A 7,290-nucleotide genomic window follows, 5' to 3' on the forward strand; every position below is an offset into this window, starting at 1 on the left:
TATATGTGTACGATAAATCGTCGTCGGTCCATCCGCGCATCGCGCACGCTATCCTGCACACATGCGGCGTTATCTTTCCGGAATCCGCGCGACAACGATGAAACAACAACACGAGCGAAACGCCTGAAAATGTTTGCGACAACTTTTGTGAGAGGCAGTGCGCAGCTATCTCCGTTCGTTTACCTCGCGTTTCCGTAAATCCAAGGCAGGTCTGCGAAACTGTCTACACTTCCATCTATCTATATTTCTCTTTTTCTCTCTCATTCCTTTATCCTCTCCATCATTTCGCTTCCGCGATCTGTAATGTCCCTGACTTTAATGCAGCCCACGGTTTCACCAGAGTTTTGTTCATTGTCGGATAACGTTCACGTCCGACAATGATAATCGCCCAACGTCACGCGAGCTTAATACATTACGCGATGAGGGAGTATCGCGCAGCTGTGAATAGCGTACGATAGAAACTAATTCGCGAAATAATCGCGATATGATGCACGTTGCCTTACGGTTCGTACGTCACCGTCGCATCGGCTGGACGGCAAAATGCTACTCCGCGACATTTAATATCGCTTGCATTCGACGAAACGGATGTCCCGATGCGATCGTTAAAACGAGAAATTTGCATATTTACCGCGATCGATGTTAACTGCGAATTGCGTTTCGTATCGCGTGACGTGATCGCAAAGTTATTAGTTCGTTAGCCGGCCTGTGCCTGATTTTACTGTTTTTTATTATTATGTCAGCGAATCTGGCAATAAAGTGGCAAATTTCATGAGCACAGTTGCTTATATGTGCATATTCCGTGCATTGATTTTTACTATACGATACGTCAAATGAGGAACGCGAGAGAATAAAAAGTCCACGATATCAAATCGTATTACGAGGCAACAAGCTTTTACTCGCTTCAAACTCGATGGTCGTTAGGTGCATCGATGGGGTTGTGTCTCAGGACAATTCAGAGTACCGTAAGAAGATACGTTCGGGACAATAACCGTTAAAGTTCTACGTGAACTATCCTGAGAATTGCTGGCCCACCGTCTTAGCCTACAGGGTATTCTATCTATCGATACTTTCTATATCTATCGACGTTAATTAACGAAAGTGACCTGCGAAGTAGCAAGTCGACAGATGTGGAACGTTTTCACAATTTACGGCATGGCACCATAGAATACATGCAAGGATGTAGCATGTAATGTATGGCACATATAAAAGATAAATGCGTTATTATTTTATAGATAGCAAGTGAATTTATGACTCATATATAATCTGATGAGTTATAATATTTTCTTACATGTTTTGTATATATATATATATATATATATATAATAAAACGAAGAGGTATTTAAAAGTTTAATCAATAAACGAATAAAAAAATTTGTTCTGTTTATATTAAAGAGAAAATATATTTATTTCAAATGCGTAACTTCGTATGTCGTAGAGATGTAAAATGCGCTTAGCTGACATATTTGATTTGCCAGAGTGAATGTAAAAATTTGATATTTTTCAGTAAGAGAATTTTTAAAACGATGAGTTAACTGAAATGTTTATGAATTATATATTCTTACTGATACCAAACAACCGCTAACCTATCTAAGTAAATCTATAACCTCTCTCTCGTGTCTCTCTCTCTCTCTCTCTCTCTCTTTCTCTCTCTCTCGCTTTCTCTCTTCCCCTTTTTTCTCATATCGTTTGCTAGAAAAATAGGATAAATATGCATTATTCAATGAACAGTTATTTTATACAGGAAATTAATCATTATATTGCATTTCTGTTTACTTCAATCTACAGATTTAAGTAGATACATTAAATTATAATGTATATATGTATGATACATTGATTTTTGCAGATTAAAAATACAAATGGAAAAATATAAGGAAAGAATAGAATTTTAGTTAAAACGTTTGAATATGAAGAAATTATACATCACTAACGAAACCTGGAGAGATACAAATGACTTCGTTCGGTGCAACGAAGGAAAGAGCAGGTTCGTATTCGCTACGTTACGCTCGTTGAATACGTACGTGTAAAAATAACTCGGCTCTCCGAGCGAGCTGCGCGCCGATATGATTTCGCGCGAATGAAGTCGGACGATTTCACCCATCCTATGAACTACGGCAATTGCGACTAAATTATGCCATTCGACATCCCGGAATGAAGGAGGCAGAAAAACGCGCGTTCCTCACTCCATTCCCATCGCAGATGTGAGATAACTTTTCTCCGCTCGTCGTATCTTCCGCGCTGATCCCAACGACGAATGGGGTCATCCTCTAAGTTTTTCGAGTTCGACCATCGAGCTTGCACAGTTAAGAGACAAAGAAAAAGAGATAGAAAGAGATGGAGAGAAAGTCTAGAGAATTTCACGGTGTTCTGCGCGAACTGGTGCTCTTTTCACGCCCTCCTTTGAATGTATACGGCACCTTGGTAATTATCACATGCCGTTGAAATGAATGGATAATTTGAATGGACAAATAAATTAATCGTCGCATCAACAAATTTATCTCTTCGCAAATAATTTTTCTTTTCTTATCGCTAATAAGAAATCATTAATTTTTCTCATTTACTCTGAAAAATATCAATGTGAATTTAACACTATCCGATATGTCTATTATAATTCTCATGTTGATATTAATATTAATATGTAGTTCATATTGAGTTGGCAAGGAAGTAATTGCGTTTTTTAGCTCAACGTTATATATACAATACCTTCGTCAATAATGAATGAAATTTAAATTTAAGAAAAAGATTTTAAATCTCTTGAAATCTCTACTTTTAAAAGCTTATCACATTTTTTAAGTTTGTATGAGTTTGGTAATTTTTACATACCAAAAACTACGAGCTGAAAAAGACGGAAAATTTTCTTCTTACTTTGTAAGTTTGCAACGTATCCAAAACAAATTTGAGAAAATTTTCGACTTATCGTGAAAGCTTGATACTTTCTCTACAAAATCATTTTTTTTTAATATTCCTACGATTTTTGGTTACTAAGTTATCGCGGATTAAATAAAAGGATCATTTTAATTGCTCATACTACATTAAAAATTGTCGTATCACAATTTAAAAAAGAAATTCTTAAAGCTGAAACTTTACTCTATCAAGATATATTTATATTTGGTTGGTAAGAAAGTAATTGCGGTTTTTAGCTAATAGATGCTTTTTAAAAAAACGCAATTACTTTCTTGCCAACCCAATAGCCAATTCAACATTATAAATTTTAAATCCATATCATAATATTTTTGATATGGGCACCAGGAGTATTTAATCCACACCATGGTGATGTTAATATTAACATAGTAGAGAATTATACAGAGTATTCAAAAAGTCTCGGACACCTTAAGTATCTTGAAAAGTAAACATTTCTGAGAAAAATGTTTCACACAAAAGTTGTATAGTTTAAAACAGATTCCCAACGTGGGCGTCATCAGCCCCCGGTGAAATGTAGGGAGACGTTGTTAGTTCTAAGGGGGGGGGGGAAGACGAGAATAGAGAGCCTCACAGGAAGAAAATGGCAAACTGCATCACGTAACCTGTCTCCTCTGAGTGAGCATGGGCACCACAACTCCTGTAACGATCATTACCGGTATTCGTCTTCACGGAATTCGTCGACAATGACACACTCATACATACAGACGCGACACAATATATTCGTACTCAACGTTCATATGAAACGGCTATACACGGATAACCGATCGCAAATACGAGACAAGCCTTTTAAACGCGTATATAACTTTCTTTTAGTAATCTCGAAGTGGCTGTTATTATTGCCTATTATTATTGAATAAACAGAGACTTATAAAATTGTAACATATACGAAATCGATGCTCTGATTCCTCTGATTAATGTTAATTCGTAATAATTTATTATTTAAATAGTTACTCGCAACGGAATAGAATCGTTCAAATTTTTAAACAAGATTATGCGAAATAATATTTGGCATTCGTAGAAGTTTCGAGAATTGCGGACGATCAAAAGACGTGAGAGTCGACTTAGAGACACGAGCGAAATAAAACGTGCTCCGTTTTGAGAATGTAATCCATTGTTATAATAAACTTGAGATATAGCTAATTTGACGCTCCGATTTTTATTCTTTAACATTAAAACTCCCAAATTCCATAGGCATGGAAGAAATTCCAAAAACTCACGTGATGCAATTTGCCACTCTCTCCCTGTGAGGCTTTCTAATTTGAGAAGCAAATAGGAAAAAGAACACACCAGAGAAATCCCCTAAATATTTTCTAAACAAACACTTAAATTCACTTGATTATACAAATATTTACAGTTATGTATGTATATTTTTATAAGAATCAAATATGTCAATCAATCTTCTGTATTGATTTAAGTTGTATGATATATAAGGTTTATTGTTTTATTGTGCAATTTTTTTCTAATACACTAATATTTTCTTGTACGGAATAATCGAAGTAAATACATCTGTGCATATTTTGTCAGGTTCATTAATAAAAGAGCGCTGCGTGAATAATATTTTTTATTTGTTTCTGTGTAATTTCCTTTTTGTTGCTTTATTTAGAGATAGTTTGCCGATTACCCGATTTATCAGTTTATTCGCAAAGGAGGCGTTAAACAAAAAAAAAACTTAGAAAGAAGGCAGTGAGTCAAAAAGGGTTGAGATACTATAGTTTAAAATATAGACTGCGTAAACAATGCAGTGTTAAATCCATACTGATATATTTTTTAAAGTGTTTGAATTTTTTCATAAATTATAAAAGGATGTCGCGATCAAATCGATGTTGTGTGAATATCGAAATGTTTTCTTCCTTGACCCACTTTAATACGTTCCCCGCCAATCAAACGAAAAGCAAGGAAACTATTAATTTGCGGAATTTCCATTGAGTATCTCTATTCTAACGCGCGAGTAAAGTAGAAAGAAAAAAGTCATGGAACCAATGACCAAACGATGAGAAAAATAGAGCGTTGCATATATCCAGATTGGTACATGTTCCATTATAAAATTTCGAACGGCAGTGATGGCAAATATTCCAGAGCAAATTAATACGGTTTGCGACATGCACGTCGCGATATATCATGAAGAGAGAGAGAGAGAGAGAGAGAGAGAGAGAGAGAGAGAGAGAGAGAGAGAGAAAACAGAGAGATGGAGTGAAAGTAGAAAGAGAAAGAGAGGGAGTACGTGATTGAGATTACCTGCTATATTGAAAAATCCGGATATCCGTAACTCCGTAGCGCAATGCGGAGCATCCACAAATCCGACAAATCCCAATTTCATCCGCACCACGAATATTCCCGGAGTCGAAATTTCAGCTCTACCGGATTTTGTAAAACAACATTTCCGCCTAGGTTGATGCATCCATGCTTATCATCGCATCGCGTGTAACATCTAATCAAGGAAATTTCGAAAAAAAATGAAGAAAAATGATTACATTCGATACTTTCATCAAAAAACGTGAAAGAAATAGTACAGGAGAAGTTGAACTATTAAAAAGAATATCGTACACGTGTATTGCATTTTATACGAATGTTACGATAAAAGCAGCTGGGTAGACTCTGATCCTTTTTCACTTCGCTTGCACTCCGTTAAATTAATTTGCGCACAAACCATGGTTAAAACGCATCAGCTATAAAACATCACAATTTATTTCTGAGAAAAATGTATATCGTTTTAGGGTACCGAGTTTTTATTTATTCAAAGAAAAATCCATGTTTTATATGAATTATTTCAAAACATAACTGAAAATAAGAGATTTGAAAATTCGTTGAAAAATTTATTTGTTTTTCGAATTGTTTGTTGAATTTATTTATTTTATGAATTTATTTTTATTTCAACTTTATCTTGTTCTGAAAAAAACTATTTCCCTTTTCATCACTTGAAATTAAGAAATACGAAAATTTAGTGGAATAAATAAATACATGATAGTGGAATAATTAAAGACATGATTTAATTTGTCTTCAATATTTATGATTTAGTGTTCATAGCGATTGAAACTATAACATGACTGACGGAATTCGTCCTCTTGAAACAGAAACGTCTGATTTAATTCATTACTGCCTAATGTAAACGGAATCCCTGCTTCTCTGCATGCAGAAAGACTTAATTGTTCCTAATAATGTCGCATAAGACATCAGGCATATAGCATCATGAGATCAATCATACCGTAATCATCCGCGTCGTACATTTTCAGAACGAATTCGTTGTTCTCAAGGGAAGTTCCAGCGAGATCTGATACGGCGAGAGCTATTATTGCGCTCGCAACGGTCAGACCGCAAAGGTAGTTAACACGCGCAATACAAATTGCATAATCTAAACGGAGAATTGTGTCATGAAGGGGATGAGAAAGGGGGAGGAAGGGACGCAGGAAACGTGACGCGGAGTGGTATAGGGCGAGGGCGAGGGCGAAATCTTATCATCGATATCCACCGGGATTTCAAGTGCCAGGTAAACAGACTCGTATTTGAGATTTCCCATGCGGGGTTGACAGAGAGAGAGAGAGAGAGGGGGGGGGAGGGAAGAAGGAAGGACAAGATGGAGAGGGAGGGAGGAGGAGGAGAGAGAGAGAGAGAGAGAGAGAGAGAGAGAGAGAGAGAGAGGTCAGTTTCGGAGCCAGAGGGAAACGGAAACGGTGGAACGAGTCGAAACTAGAAGGATAGCAATAAGGGAAGACACCAGAAGCAAAGGAAAAAAGGAGAAAAAGGAGAAGAAAGAAAAAGACAAAAGTCCTCGTGAACGGCTCGTGCGTTCTCATGAACGATTCGATACGAATAAAATCAATAGGTCCTCTAAAAGATCTCCATTGGATAAACTTTTATCCGTATTACGAATCGAGAGCTCGATTCGCGCGGGCCGAAGAATTACACATCTTCTTTTCATTCTTCGGCCGTCTGCTCGTGAATTACGAGCCTCTCAACTCTTCCCGTCATGCATTAAGCGTGCATAATGTGGTTAGCCGATCTTGTTTTCCCATCTCTGCATCTTCCAATCTTCTCGTATGCATTTTTAAGCAGTGACCGAGGGAAAACGGGGCTATTTCATTCAATTGCGCGCCGGGAAAGCGCGTATATTTTCACGAAACTCTATATTTCACGCACGAAAATCACTGACACGTCAGTTAATTTGTCATACACACCGGCGGAACTTTATTACGGCAGATTTCTCCGGTGATTTGGAGTTTGTCAGATATTCGGCGAATGCAAATGCGCGCGGGCGCGTTTATGCGACGAATTTTACTGCGTTGTCATGCAGAATTAGAACATTGTCACGTAGTTATACACGTAGTTATTCACGATGATGTGACCCCCCCTCCCCCCCCCCTCTTCCTCTTCCTC

The sequence above is a fragment of the Atta colombica genome, unplaced genomic scaffold, assembly GCF_001594045.1.
Source record: "Atta colombica isolate Treedump-2 unplaced genomic scaffold, Acol1.0 scaffold276, whole genome shotgun sequence".
NCBI lineage: Eukaryota > Metazoa > Arthropoda > Insecta > Hymenoptera > Formicidae > Atta > Atta colombica.